This window comes from Protopterus annectens, chromosome 3.part0 (assembly GCF_019279795.1).
Source record: "Protopterus annectens isolate FY-2018-M chromosome 3.part0, PAN1.0, whole genome shotgun sequence".
NCBI classification, from domain to species: domain Eukaryota; kingdom Metazoa; phylum Chordata; order Ceratodontiformes; family Protopteridae; genus Protopterus; species Protopterus annectens.
Window position 1 is genome coordinate 1,834,060,149 of NC_056731.1, and position 16,645 is coordinate 1,834,076,793.

Sequence of the window (16,645 nt, forward strand, 5' to 3'; positions counted from 1 at the left end):
TCAAATGGGGGATCTTCTTGTGAATTCCTTAACTAGAAACTCAACTGCAGCTATAAAGTGTTATATACTTAAAAATAACTTGAAATATGTGCTATCCAGCGTCATTAATCATGGATGGGTCTTGGATCAGACCTTGGATCCGAGCCAGCAACTGAGAGGACTGATAGAGCTCAGGCTCCTTGTCTTCCCAAGATTCCTTGCTACCCACAACCTTCAGATTGAGTTTGCTGGATAGACAGAAAAAAGGACAGTGAAAACTGCCTACAAAACTGAAAAACTCCTATTAAGGGAGACATTCCTCCACATCTACCAAATCTCCAGGAGGAGGGGAAAGGAGGGTGGGAATGTGATGAAAGATGACACCATAACTTGGAATCTGTGCTATCCTGTAATTACACAACTCTATCTGATGCTATCAGTGTCATTATTGATCAAGGATGGGTCAGAGTCTCCAGCTACTATGAACCCTGGGAGGCCTCAGGGAAGGATATGCAGGAGCACAGAGGAAACAAAAGAAGCCCTGCTGCTAGACACCAACTCAAACTTATGAGTAACAAAGGTGTGGGGGTTAGATCAAGTAGCAGCAGCACAAATCTCATCTAAAGAAAGTTTTGCCAAGAAAGCAGATGATGTGGCTATCGACCTAGTAGAGGGAGCTTTACTGGTCCAGAAAGATCCAGGTGTCTACTTTTGTAAATGTAGGAAATGCAGCTGGCAATCCAATGTGAAAGAGACATTTGGAAACTGCTTGACCTTTCTTGGCATGACAGAAGGCAACAAAGAGCTGTTCGGACTTCTGAAATTGTTCAGTTCTCTTAAGATAAAAACATAGCTGTTTATGGACATCCAGACAATGCAACATATATTCCCCTTTAATAGAAAAAATGGGGAAGAACAAAGGAAGCTGAATAGATTGGTTAAGATTAGCCTCCAAAGTTACCTTAGGGATGAACAAATTGGTCCTGACAGACACCATATCCTTGTGGAACACCATGAAAAAACTCAGACCCCTCCTGGCTGAAGTAATAGCCACCAAGAAGGTAGTCTTCCAGGACAGGAATTTAAGATCACAGGTTGCTGAAGGCTCAAAGGGCTTCTGCATCAAAGCCTGCAACATCAGAGTGAGATCCCATGGAGGAGAGGGATCCTTGATAGGATGCCTGAGGAGAAAGATCCCTTTCAGGAAAGCCTTGCACAGCTTGGAAGAAAAGGGGAGACTTTTGTTCAAATGGTAGTTAGAGACAGCTGCCAATTGGAGTTTGATCACAGAGAAACTGGCCCCTTGGTGAAAGAAAGAGGCCAAGAACAACAAAATGTCAGGAACAGGGGCTGAAAAGGGGATCTAGATTGCATTGTTTAGTCCGAATAGAAAATCTCTTCCATTTACTGGACAATACCTTCTTGGTAGAGGATTTTTGAGAGACCAATACTCTTAACCGGAGAGGGAAGTCTGGACTGGGAAAGGATCACTGAACTGGAGGAACAATGCAGTCAGATGAGAATGGAGATTAGGAAGACAAAGTCTCCAAGGGTGGGAAATGAGATCCGAACAGGATCTAAATATCATCCACGGCGGATAATTCAGATGAGACCAAAGGAAGGAAAACCACACCTGACAAGGCCAAAAGGGGGCAATGAGGATGAGAGGAGTCTTCAGGCAATGGGCTTTTTAAGACTTTGGGGGTGAGGGGAATTAGGGAGTAAGCACATAGAAGGCCCGATGGCCAGTCGTGAACTAGAGAGTCCCTGGGTGGCTCCCCTGTCGGTAGGCATCAGGGCAAAGTATTTGCTGCATTTGTGGTTGACCGGGGAAGCAAGGGAGATGCCAACGGTCGAACATCCGACGTGTCACTTACAGATTCAGGGACCATTAGTGAGGACTCAGGATAGATCTGCAGAGTTTGTTGGCCAACATGGAACTGCAGAAAATGTGCATCGCAAGAAGAAAGCGCCTGGAAGACATCACCCATTCCCACACTCTCATGCCCTCTCTGCACAGGGGATAAGACAGTGTTCCCCCCTGCTTGCTGATGTACCAGACCACCTCCATGTTGTCTGTTTGAATTGCTATAGCCCCGAGAGGGAAACTCCTGGAAGGCTTGCAACATTACAAGGACTGCTCTCATCTTCAGGATATTTATGTGCAATTTGCTCTCTAAGGGGGATCACATGCCTACAACAGTTCTTCTACAAAAATGCCCCCCACCCCACTAGGGAGGCGTCTGTAGTCATCATGGCATCGGGTTGGGGAAGACAGAAGGGCTTGCCTAGTATGAGGATCCTGAGCTTGGAGTCACCAAGCAAGAAGACATCTGCACACCTGAGAAATCCTAATGGTCAGACATGGGGTGAAACTAAGCTGACCATTGTACCGCTAGAGTCCACTGCAGAACCCTCATATATCTGGCAAGAAGCACTAACTGGATCGCTGCCATCAAACCTAGCTCTTGCAAGATCAAGTGTACCATGGGACGATCCAAATGCAGCAACTGATGGACCTGGTCCTGAATGATCTGAACTCTATGTAGGGGAAGTGCTGCAGAATGACAGTGTCCAGAAGGACACAGATAAACTCTAGATTCTGACACAGGAAAGATGAGATTTGGGCAGATTGATCATGATGCCTAGATTCAATCTGTGGCCATAGAAAGTTGATGCCTCGTGGGGCCATGAGGAGGCAACTGTCCTGGTACGGAAAGACCTGGAAACCTTGCAGCTGAAGATGAGCTGCTACCATTGCCGCGTCTTGTTGATTTTGATATGATCGTACACATCTTCAGATCTACAGAACACATCCAGTAGTCCTTGTGCAGAAGAGGCAGAATGGACTGAACAGTTACCATCCAGAACTTTGACTTCTTGATAGGTTTAGTTTGCTGAAGTCCAAAATGGGACACAGGTCCACTGTTTTCTTGGGCAACAAAAAGAAGCCAGAGTAAGTTCCAAGCCCTAGTGGTCCTGTTGGGACCTCTTGGATGGCTCTTTTTTGAAGGTCTTAGACATCAAGAAGGGTCAACTTCCTCTGCCAGGGTGGAACATCCGGGAGAGAACTATGAACTGGAGGGGGCTGAAAAAAAGGGTATGAACCAACCTCTGGAAATGACCTTTAGCACCTACTGATCTGAGGTAATACCTGTCCAAGCTAGTGGATGGAGGGAGAGTCGACCCCTGACTGCCACCAAGTTAGGACAGCCAGGCAGCACTTCAGGAGCGCTGAGAGGGCTTCTCTGAGAAAGGTTCCTGGGAGCCCTGGTTCTGTAGACCCCCTCTGCATCTTGGGTGGCGTCGGCCATCAAATCCTCTGCCCTGGCCAGAGGAAGAGGATTCCTGAGGAGTATTCTTGAAGACAGACAGACCTGCAGAACCAAAGTTTACTACCCCTCTGATTTTTGGAAAAGGATTGTTGGGGTGTAGAGAAAGTACAGTTGTGTACACTTACCATAAATGTAGATGTTCGGGTGTATTCACTGTTGCAGTCATTACATTTGGGTAATCCTGCTGGCAGGTTGCCCTCAGTCGGCCTGAATTCCAAAGTCCTGGGTCCTGTATCAGCTGCTGTCACCCCTTCCCTGACGTCAGGTCATCAGGGGTATAAAAGATGCGGCCGATGCCATTTTCTTCAGTTTTTCTTGCCCCAGATGTCAGGTGCTCTCTAAAAGGGTATCCACATTTATATACATATAAATACATGCACCCATATAAACTTTACCTTCATCTACAAGCAAATACACCACATAGGTTGTATAAATCAGAGAAGGAAAGATAGGTTCCATGAGAAGAAAAGGGGGATGGCGGGTGGGTAACCTGGACTGCAACAGTGAATACACTCGAACATCTACATTTATGGTAAGTGTACACAACTGTACTATGTTCTTCATGTTTCACTGCTGCAGTCATTACATTTGGGTAGAGTCCCAAAGCTATGGATGGTAGGTTGGAGCTAAATAGCATTAGGAGTGGCTATGAGGCCCTGCAGAACTGCAGTGGCAAAGCCTGCCCTGGATTTAGAGTAGAGTGGCAGATAATAGTGCTTTGTAAAGGTGTGCATTGAACTCCAAGTAGCAGCCTCTAAAATGTCCTTGGTTGGTACTCCCCTGAGGAAGGCTGCTGAAGTGGCTGCAGCTCTGGTTGAATGTGGCCTAATGCCATTAGGCTCTGGCTTACCATGGTATAAGTAGCAGAAATGAATGCAGTGGCCTATCCACTTTGAAATAGTCTGCTTTGAGATAGCCTTTCCTTGTGATCCTGCAGCATATGCCACTAGTAATTGTTCTGTCTTTCTGAAAACTTTGGTTTTGTCCAAGTAGAATCTAAGCTGTCAGTGTACATCCAAAGAATGCAGAATTCTCTCCCCCCTTGTTCTGTGGATTTGGATAAAAAGTTGGCAGATGAATAGTTTGGTTAAGAGCCACACTGGACATCACCTTAGGCATAAATGTTCGGGTTGTCCTCAGAGAGACCCTGTATGGATAAAAAATGATAAAAGGTTCCACAGCCATGAGTGCCTGAAGCTCTGAAACTCATCTTGCAGAAGTTATTGCTAGGAGCAGAGCTGTTTTCCAAGATAAAAACTTTATATCAGCAGTAGCAGCTGGCTCAAAAGGAGGCAGGGTGAGTTTTTTCAAGACATAGCTGAGGTCCCATGCAGGCATTGGTGATCTCCTTGGAGGCCTTAAATTTTTGGCTCCTCTGAGGTATTGTTTTAGTAAGGGATTAGAAAAGATTGGTGGCTCTGTATTGTAGTGAGCCGAAATGGCAGAGGCATGGATTTTAATAGATGAAAAAGATAGACCTTTGTCTAGCATCTCAGTTAAGTATTGCAAAATCTGAGGAAAATTTGGCACAGCTGTATCAGTTCCTTGTGCCTGGTTCCAAGCACAGAATCTCTTCCATTTTCCAGCATAAGATTTTGTAGTACTGCTTCTGACCTCCAAAACGACATCCATCACAGCTTTACTGAGAGGTGTGTTTTGCATGACTACATTATCCACCATGCTGCCAGATTTAAAGTTCTGAGTTGGCTGTGCAGGATCTGATTGTTTTGCTGGGACAGTAGATGAGGTATCTGAGGTAAGATCCACGCCGGGCATTGAGACAAGCTCCTTAGTATTGGATACCAGTACTGACGGGGCCAGTCTGGGGCAATCAGTATCATCCTTGACTTCTCCTGTCTGACCTTTAGGAGTACCTTGGGGAGGAGAGGCAAAGGGGGAAATGCATATACTGATTGTTTTTTCCAGCTGAAAAATAGGGCGTCCACTTTCCATGCTTGTCTGTGATAAATTCTTGTGCAGAATCTTTTTAGCTGGTAGTTGTGAAGGGAGGCAAATAGATCTATGTCTGGGCATCCCCATTTCCTTATCATGCTGAAGACTTGTGGATCCATGTGCCACTCTGCTTAGATCATCTGCCAGAGTATTTTTCCTTCCTGGCAGGAATTGTGCCTGCAGATGTACTTGGTAAGTCAATGCTGTGTCCCACAAAGTCATGGCTAGTCTGCAAAGAGGGTAAGAATGTGTGCCCCCCTGCTCGTTTATGTACCACATGACCATGGTTTTCTCTGTCTTTATCAGTAGTTGTCCTGGATGAAGTAGGTCCTTGAAGGCTGTCAGGGCATTCTGAACTGCTAGCATCTCTTTTTGATTGATATGTAGATGCATTTGGTTTGGGGTCCATGTGCCCTGAATGCATCTTCCTGCCATGTGGGCCCCCCAGGCATAATCTGATGCATCCGTTGTTAGCGTTTGCCTGGCTGGGGGTAATGTGAATGGCTGTCCCTTGTTTTGGTGACAAGCCTTTGCCCACCATTGAAACTCCTGTTGCAGGCAGGGAATGAGAGTAATTATAGTTTCCAGTCTGTGGCAATGTTGAGTCCAAACACTTTTTAGGTACCATTGAAGTTTCCTCATATGCAGTCTTGCATATGGAATTAGTAGGATGCAAGATGCCACGAAGCCCAAAGCCTGCAGAATTTTTCTTGCAGATAACTGGGCCTTTGTTGCCAACATTTTGAAATAGGTAGTCAGTTGCCTTTGTTTGTCTGGCGTGAGATAAGCCATCTGGGTAGTTGTATTTAAGCTTGCACCCAGGAATATTATCTCTTGAGAGGGTACAGAGTTTTGATTTCTTTTCGTTGACTGTGTACCCTAGGCATGTTAGAAGTATTTTCACAAATGCCAGATGCTGTAGAAGAATGTCCTTGTTCTCTGCTTGAATTAAACAGTCCTCCAAGTAAGGATATATTTGTATTCCTCTGTCTGCAGAATGCAATTACTGGTGCCAGGCACTTTGTAAAGACCCTGGGCGCAGTAGATAAACCAAAGGGCAGTGCAGAGAATTGGTAATGCATTGAGCCAGCCTTGAATCTGAGGTATCTTCTGCATATTTGTCTGACTGGGACATGCAGGTATGCCTCTTTCACATCTAAAGTCACCAGCCAAGCGTTCTTGCCCAGCATGGGCAGAAGCTGCTGCAAAGTCAACATCTTGAATTTTGGTATATCCAGGAATGTGTTCAAAATAGATAGGTCCAGTATTGGCCTCCAGGCCTTGTCCTTTCTGTGTACCAAGAACAGTCTTGAGTAAAATCCTTGTCCCTGCTCTTGCTCTGGTACTAGTTGAATGGCCCCCATGTCCATGAGGGATGAGACTTGTTTTTGTGCCTCTGCCCATTGATTTTTTGGCAGATCTGGCCAGCCGTTTGCCTTTGGCAGGATATGGAAATGGAACTTGTAGCCCTGTGATACGATACTTAAGACCCACTTGTCCTGGGTTATAATGTGCCAATTTTGAGAAAAAAGTGCTAATTTTCCCCCTAAGGGTGCTGCCAGGAGATAAGTGTTTGGTGCAGGCAGGGGGAAGTCATTGGGACTGATTCCTGAATGGTTTTGATTTGTCTTCTCCAACTTTGGAGGTAGAAGCCCCCCACTGTTTTGAGTGGAATGAACCTTGAGCCTGGGACCTGCCTCTAGGGCATCTGGTTCTGCCCCTTTCAGGTATGTCTGACACAGTAAAGGACCAATTCTTTGTTGGCCAGTGTCTACTAAACCTAGGTGGCTGTACTTGTAAAAAATCTTTGACCGTTTGCATAGATTTAGCTTTGTCCTCCATTTTCTTTAACACCTCTTCTGCCTTAATACCAAACAAAGTATCATGCTGTAAAGGTGCATCTAATAATTTAACTTTAACATGATCAGGCAGATTTTATTCCTTTAACCAAGCATGCCTCCTAATAACAGAACCTGTAACTGCGGCCCTGCAGGAGGCCTCTAAAGAATCAAAACCACATTGCAAAGTATGCTTTCCAACTTGTTCAGCTGCATGCAATAAATCCTGCATTTCCTTGTTTTCTGCACATTCAGAGATTAACATTTTCTGTTTAAGCAATGCCATGACATGTTGCTGATATTTGCGCATATGAAACTGACAGTTAAGGCCCTTATAGCCAAGGTAGCAGATGTGTAAACCTTTTTTCCCCATCTATCCAGTGCCCTAGAATCTCTGTCAGAGGGGGTAAGGTTTTTTGCAGCTGAAGCCTTAACTCCATTGGGACCCTGAGAAATAGTTTCTGGGTCTGTAGCAGGGTTTTTAAAAAGGAATTTATGAGAGTCAGGAACCCTGTAATATCTGTCTGGCTTAACAGGAGCTGGAGGTAAGGAGTCAGGTGTAAGACTAGACTCCAAAAACATATCTACAATGTCTAACACAGGTGGGATGGTTACTGGCTTGTGTTGAGGTAGTAAAAGGAAATCCCTGAGCCTCTTTTTAGATTCTGAAAAATCTTGGCTCTCCCAGTGGAAATGCTCCCTCATGGTATGTAAGGTTTCCCCAAAAGAATAGTCCCCAGGAGGAGAAGCTGAAGGTATAGATTCTTCAGCATCATAATCCTCATAAGTGGGAAGAGAATATTCCTGATCAGAAATCAGAAGAAATGGAAACCTGATCTGAGGATTCATAGTCAGTCTCTTGCCTAGGCCTCTTATTAGGAGGGGGATGGGAACCCTTATCAAGTCTTCAACCATTTTGAGCATCTGTTTTTTGGGCATAGAGGCCTGACCACGTGGCTCTTGAGTTTGTTTCTTTGCTTTGGAAGGTGCTTTAGTCTTTGCCTTTGAAGCTGAAGTCGGTTTGATATAAAAGATGTTTAGGTCTGAATACACCCTCAGAAGCCAGTGCCTGCTCAGCGGCTCCGGACCCATTTGAAGGGATAATATCTGAAGCTCCAATACCTTGAGTTTCCAGCAGCATGGCCGACTCCACGTGAGGATTGGTAGCAGCCTGTGACTCTAAAGTAGCGGGTGTCAGGGGCTGCGAAAGCACCTCACTGAGGACCGGCGAACCAGCGACTGGCTTAGAAGAAGCTTTGTCGTCGGTTTTGGGCCGGGCCTCAGTTGTCTATCTCTTTCCTTTTCTTTGCATTTTTTGTGAACTCCGGTAGTCGGATGGCTATCCGATGACATTTCTGGATAATTAAACCAGCGCTCAAAATAGTTTAAAGCAAAATCATACTGATGCTTAATAGTGCATTGGTTAAATCTAGCACAAAACCGACAACCAGAAACGTGATCAGGGCCTAGGCAAGGAATACAGTAAGAATGAAAATCCTTATGAGGTATTTGCTTCCCACAAGAAATACAATTATTAACTTTTTCTGACATCAGTCTGGAGCAAGAAAAAAGCTTCCCCAATGGGGTACTTAGCTTTATAGAAGACTTCGGATCTGAAACTCGAACACGAAAATCTCAGGAGTCGGCCGAATGGTACTTGCGAACTGCTTCTGCTTCGGGCACCGCGCGGCAGGAAAGACTGAAGAAAATGGCATCGGCCGCATCTTTTATACCCCTGACGACCTGACATCAGGGAAGGGGTGACAGCAGCCAACACAGGACCCAGGACTTTGGAATTCAGGCCGACTGAGGACAACCTGCCAGCCGGATTACCCAAATGTAATGACTGCAACAGTGAAACACGAAGAACATCTTAATCGCAACTGTGGACAGAGTCTTTTCTTCCTGCACACTGCTAGTCAGTCTCTGACAGAAGGACCAAAGCAAGGCTGACTCGTTAAAAGGGACGTTAGTGAAGGACACCTTAAAGCAGTTGTGCACAACATCCGGCCCTGGGGCCAAATCTCACCCGCAGAAAGTAACCAAAATTTAAAAAAGTGAAAAAATGCTATGCCTTACTCCAGTCACACAAACTTTCCAGCACGTGCTTACTTACCTAATTGACTGCAGTTGCGCACACCTCTAATCTTAGTTGTGGAAATAATTTTTTGGTGTTTATAACTTGTAGTCTGTAAACAGTAGGAACTTTCTGTAAGAGTTTGTAATAAGTCAGGGCTGCAAGCCAGAACAAAGTTAAATGCAAAGTTGATGTAGAAAACACAGTAAAAATGCCAGTCACCTGTACCTATTGTTAACTTGTAACTACTTACTATGTTTTTGAGGTGGCCCGCAGATGCATTAAGAATTCGTGTAGTGGCCCTCCCCACAAAAAGGGTGTGCACCACTGCCTTAAATGGTTCCACAAACCTATATAGGTGAAGCCATGCGTGCCCCACCTGATGTCAATGCCCGTACCTGCCGCTCGAGAGGTGGCCTCCACCACATTGAATATCAGCCTCAAAGCATTGGCCAGGATGTTAGAGTGGAGACCTTCAGAAAGACCAATCTGAGACTCCCCGGAGGCAGCAACTCAGAAAGAGAAGTGAAGATCATCGAAACAAAATCCCTTTTCAGCTGTGTAAAGTGTGCCATGTAGTTGGTTGCTCTTAGTCTGAATGTAGCCATGGCAAACATGCACTTCCCAAAATTGTCAATAGCCCAAGACTCCCTATTCGGGTGATGGACCATGGAGCTCTGCTCAGCAAGCTAATTCTTAGTAGCTGCTGCCACCACGATAGCATCAATGGGGACATCATTGCTTCAAAAGGCCTTATACTTGGGGAACTTAAACTTGTCAGACTTCTTGGGAACTGGTTCTACTGTGCCCAGCTCCTTCCATGCCCTGTCAGCAATGAGTTGTATGAGCTCATCAGCAGGTGGAGACACTCAGGTAGAAGGGCCCATCCCAAAGGCCTTCAAAAACATGGATTCGTCTAAAGATGGGGCAGGGGTAGACCAACCGCCTCTGCTTTAGGATCTTGAGGACATCCCCAAAGGACACTTCCACAGACAGAAGCTTGGGGTCCCGTCTCCTTCCTCGAAATCCGTGTCCTCAGTAAGGGACTCTTGGGGAGTCTAACTGCCTCCTCATGCAAGTCCTCTTCAGAGGAGGCTCCTCCGTGGTGGGCTCTGGGGAAGACTCTGAAGAGGTAGGGACCCCAAGGAGGATAATGCCAGTCTAAAGGTGCTTGCGGGAGGGCTGACCCTGGAAGGATGATGAGGCATACCACCCAATGTGGAGAGAGGCTGGAGAGGACCTAGAGCCAAAGGAGAGGTAGTTGTCCAGCCAAAGGTCCTCTACTGCCTGGAGGGCCAGATTGGATGCAGCCCCCACTCCTCCAATGTCTGCAGCACTGTATCTAGATGGTATCAGCCCACAGCTGTCCAATGTGGAGGCCCCCAGTGGGAGGGAACAGTCTAAAAACTCTGGGCCCAACCCCTCCACCTGGGAATCAGCACCAACCTCGTGGGGCCAAGGCTCAGCCAGTTCTGAGGGCAACGCACCAAGCCCGCCAGGGACTCTGATGGTGTGGGAAGGGAAGATACAACAGACACAGTCAGCCTCTCACATGGAATGCTCTGATCCTGAAGGTAAGAAACTGGATGGGTTGAAGACAGAGGAGTCCAAAGGATGAAGAGGATCCCCTTCGTAACTGAGCAAAGGATGGCAAGAAGCACAACGCAATTTGGGCCTTGAGAAAGCTCAACATCTTACCAGTGTCTGAGGGGAGCAAGCTCCTGATGGATCTGGAACAGACTGAGGAACTTCCCTACCTGGCTGAAGGCCTCTGATCTCGGGAGGGAGACAAACTTGTGCGCCTCTGATCTGACCTCCTGGACAAGGAGGGGGGAAATCTCGATAACGATCGATCCAACAAAACTGTTGGATCCAAAGGCCTAGGTGCTGCCAAAGGAGCAGTCAGCTCTGTGGGTGGGTCGGATCTGACAGCCTCAGAGGCTCTGAGGTCTCTGATCCAACAAAGAGCTGGGGTCTTGGAGCAGAGGAGCCTGGATCTGAAGTCAAAGAGGCTGGACTCTGATCCAGGAAACTGCAATCAGAGATCCCTGGATATTTAGTGGGAGAATCCCTGGAGGAATTCATTTTGTGATTGGACAGAGGCCTGGAAGGGGAACACAAGACCAGAGGACCCCCTTTAGCAAGCCCCTTAAGCAGGAGCGTGTTCCTGCATTCCAGGAGAGCCCTGGCATTGAATCCAGCACAAATGTCACATTCAACCTCCAGGTGAGGCTCTCCCAGGCAATAGACACTCCTTGTGAGAGTCAGAATGGGGCATTTTCTGACTGCATGAGAAGCATCTTTTACAGCCAGAGGGAGCTTTTCAGACATCACACTCGCACAAACTCCCCACCATCTGCACACTACAAACAAGGGGGAAAAAAGGGGTAGAGAAGGGTAAAGAATCAGCTGAAAAGGAACATTTAAAGCTACCCAAAAGGACTTGGGAGAAAAGGCAGGAACCCAGGGAGAAGCTTATAAAAGAGAAAGTACAGTTGTAAACACTTACCATAAATGTAGATGTATGAGTGTATTTACTGTTGCAGTCATCACATTTGGGCACATTTTTGGCCCCTGTAAGGAATGGTTTTAGCAGGAGATGAGAGAAGAGGGGTGGCTCAGTATTGTAATGTGCTGATATGGCTGAAGCATGAATAACGAACAACCAAAAGGAGAAATACGACTGAAAGATTCCAAAACAATGCACCAAAAAGTTCAGTCAGAGGCAGAAACCGCAACCACACAAGATTTATTGGAAGTAGATATAAATGTCAGCTGTAACTCCGTTAAACATGTTTTTGGAGAAAGCTCTCTGATGTCTTCACATAATACAGGTATAACTCAAAGGACCATTTAAATACCAATTACATAAAGTGTTAAATAAGTTAATTGATAAGCAATTATCTATTAAAGCAACAAGATGTAATATATGTCTAGATTATATAGCAAACCAGCCAATGTAACTTCCGTGCCAACATAAAATAATACAATACAAGATGTAAAATATAAAGATTGGTGGATTGTATTTAAAACACAGTAATGTATAACATAATTGTTTAATATTTAAAAACAATAAATAATAAAACAATTAATAAAACCCAACTAGCAACCTAGTCTGAAAATGTGTCAAACAGAATAGACCATAAACTCACATGTTGTATACACATTTGTATAAAAATACCTAGTATGCCACGAAAGTGTATTTTGTATTTAAAACCATATTAGTTACCATACTAATACGTAAAATATATCCAGTATGTACATGGTACATGTTTGGAATGAACATAAATAGACATTTTTTTTCTTTAAACATTGGAAAAACATGAGAAAAGAGAGCAACATAAAAAGCCTGTATATTTATTAATATGTGTGTTTCACAACTTAGCTGCTCTTAGCTTAAGGAGAGGAACAATAGATATATTGTCATTTAATCCTGGTGGCTTCTAGTATTATTTGCCAATAAGTCTCTCGGTACTCCAGTTTAGTTTCCCAAGGGCCACCCCTGGCTTCCCTAGGAAGGGTTTCCAAAACAAAAAACAAAAACTTGGCTCGATTACAAACTAAAGTGTGTTTGAATAGAGCGTTAGAGTTTTGTTTTTGGATTTCATACATGTGCTCATATATTCTATGTCTTAGATGTCTCTCAGTTTTTCCGACGTAGAACCCTTCACATATCTGGCACGTGGTAATATATACTAACCCTTGTGTGTTACAATTGGAATAAGAAGATGCTGTAATCCATCTGTTCCTAGCCGAAATAAATATTTTCCCAGTTTGTGAAATACTGTTACATTGTGAACAGGCCCAACACTTGAATATACCCTTACATTGGTTGGAAAATCCATTTACCAACCCTCCATGTTCAAGTATGGTTTTAATATTGCTACCCTTCCGAAAAACAGTTTTCACTGGCTTCCCTTTAAGATTGGGAAGATCAGTAAAATCACTAAAAATTTCCCATTCCTTCTCTACTATATTTCTGATAATGCCAGCTCTGACGCTGTAATCTATAACAAAGGCTCTTTGTAGCCCTACTGGTGTTTTTGGAACATTACTAGAACCCATTGAAGAATGTATATTCCCAATACCTAGAATGGGTTTGTATTTGTTGTTCCTGTCTTCCCTCACCTCATTCTGTATGTTAGTAATAAAATTGTCTGGGTATCCTCTTTCCCGAAACATTTTTGTTAATTTTTGACACTCTGAGATGTAATCATGTTCGTCAGATGTCATTCGGGATGCCTGGACAAATTGCCCTTTGATTATCCCCTTCTTTTGATATAGGGGATGGGAACTAGTATACTGAATGTAGGTGTTGGAAAAGGTAGGTTTCCTATATATGGTGGATTTAAAGCCTGTTTCATCAACATTTAAGGACACATCTAAATAGTTGACTTGCTGTGTTGTAACCTGGTGAGTTAAGGTCAAAAAGCTAGCACTTTGGTTCAAATATATCATAAAATCATGTAGTTGCCCTTGGGTCCCTGTCCAAAAAATGCAGATACCATCCAAAAATCTGGTGCATAGGTTCCAGTATTTGCTAAATTCACTGTTAACATATTGTTTCTCCCATACAAAAAGGACAATATCTGCATATGTGGGGGCACAATTGGCCTCCATAGCAACACCAGTTACTTGTTTATAGTATTCTCCTGAAAAGTATAAAAAAATATTGTGTAAAATTAAATCAGCCAATTCTAAACTTAAAAAGACATCATTGTCCGTGATACCTGGAGTACTTCTAAGAGCTTCTTCCAACCAGGCTAAGCCTATTTCATGAGGTATAGTAGAAAAAAGATCTACTATAAGAAATAGTAAATTGGGGACATTTAATTCAGGAGTTATCTTACCCAAAAATTCCCAAGAGTCTTTTAATAAAAAACTATTTTTACCCCAGATTTGTTTTAGTTTCCAATCCAAAAATTTGGATAGGAAAGAAATCTTGGAACCCTCAGAAGCCTCAATAGGTCTAAGGGGGGGATTGCTGATGTCCTTGTGAATTTTGGGTACCCCAAAAATAGAGGGTACCCTAGGGGTTTTGTTCTCCAAATATAAATAGATGTAATCAATGACCCCTTGGTCAAATAAATCCTTGACAGCTATTGTCAACTTTTTTGTATGATATGTTTATCTCATTAATTGATACTTGACTATATTGATTTTTATCCTGTAGTATAGAATTCATTTTACCCTCATACACTATCTCCTCCCTCCTTGTTGGGCTCCATAACCCGAACAGTAGAATTCTTGCTTAGATAGGTAAGTAAGGCTTGTTCAGACTCATCTAGGTTAGGTGTAAACTTCCTATGCTTTAGTCTGTCCCTAATTTGTTTCTCAAGCCTCAATTCAAGATTTCTCAACTGGGGGTGAATGGGGGGGATTGAAGGTACTGGATCTTCCAGGTACAAGGTTGTCTTCATAGGTAGGATTAGTCCCTAATAAATTCTCTAGATTGAGTTTCCTTATGAAGATTTTGAGATCCATTATGACCCGGGCTATATTACTGGTTTGGTTGAGCACATATTTAAAGCCCTTGGTAAACTAAAAAACTTTTGTCACAGTTAAATTGCTATAATTGAAAATGTGAAAACTGGATCTGCTTGGGACTTCAAAGTTGTCACCTCTGAGGCAGTCGATAGTGGGGGTACAGGGGTTACCAGTTCTTGTAGCTGTTGAAGCCCCCTCCCCCCTGCTATGTTTCCCTGTAAAAATGGTTGTTTTTATTGTTAGTTTGGTTACGAATCCTTTCCGAACACCTGGGGAGAAGCTCATAGTTTCCATCACTATTGTCTTCTTTCCCCCCACCCCCAGCACTAACACCATTACCTTCTGTATTGTTTCCGAAATTGGAAACAGAAGGTTTTTTACCATCTCCTATATGGCTACTGTGGCAGGGTGGAGGTGCAGGGTATTGTCTGCTCTCATTATATTCCTTGATGTCACGATCCAGTTTTTTATGTTTTCTGGTAATAATGTCATCACATTTTCTGTCTACCTGTACCCTAAGGTCATAGTATTTCTTCTTTTCATTCTCAACTGTGAACATTAAATCATTAACAATTCTGTTATTATAAATCTCAATGTGTCATTTAATTTACAAATTTCCTTTTCATTGTTTTTAATGATAGCCTGAACAATCTCTAAATCACAGTTATCAAATGCTTTCAAAAGGTCCATGTGAAATTCACTCCCTTGCTCAACATTGTTAGGATATTTAAATATCCTCAGTCCTTTGGGAACAATGTGTTTTTTAAAACACTCATTCAAGTATATATTGTCCAAAGTAGGGCTTTTGTACCTGTAAAGAACAGTCCGAAGTGAGTCCAAGGATTCAGAATACGTTTCATTGGTGTCAGTTGGTATATGTACCCGGTCAGGCAGTTCAAAATTAGGTTTACTGTGTAGCCAATCCTGAAAACCCACAAAAAGTGCCATGTCATTGGCATTAGCAGATGAAGGGTTATCCCTGGGAACAGTAACGGAACGCAATACATTGGGCGTTTGAAGTTTGCAGAATGATTACACTGAATGCCGGTGTTTTGTAAGCGGACTGTACCATGTGTAGGTTGACCAAGGGGTAAACCTTCGTCTCGAGATCGTTCCAGGGTCCTCTTGAGTGTTAGTGTTGGAAACAAACATCATAAGTCCTTGACTCAAAGGAGTCAGTAAATCAATAAGTTGAATAAGTTGTCCCGCTAATTTCCGGAATTCTCCTACCTCAGACCCCAACGGGTGGTCTGGCTGCTGGGTGGATTTGGTTTCTCCCTCACTGGGCTTCATATAGAACAACGAACAGCCAAAAGGAGAAATACGACTGAAAGCTTCCAAAACAATGCACCAAAAAGTTCAGTCAGAGGCAGAAACCGCAACCACACAAGATTTATTGGAAGTAGATATAAACGCCAGCTGTAACTCAGTTGAACACGTTTTCATCAGAGAAAACTCTCTGACTTCTTCAGATAATACAGGTATAACTAAAAAGACCATTTAAATACCAATTACATAAAGTGTGAAATAAGTTAATTGATAAGCAATTATCTACTAAAGTAACAAGATGTAATATATGCATAGATTATATAGCAAACCAGCCAATGTAACTTCCATACCAACATAAAACAATACAAAATGTAAAATATAAAGAATTGGTGGACTGTATTTAAAAGACAGTAATATATAACATGATTGTTTAATATTTAAAAACAATAAATAATAAATAAACCCCAACTAGCAACCTAGTTTGAAAATGTGTCAAACAGAATAGACCATAAACTCACATGTTGTATACACATTTGTATAAAAAATACCTAGTATGCCACGAAAGTGTATTTTGTATTTAAAAACATATTAGTTACCATACTAATACGTAAAATATATCCAGTGTGCACATGGTACATGTTTGGAATGAACATAAATAGAACATTTTTTATTTAAACATTGGAAAAACATAAAAAGCCTGTATATTT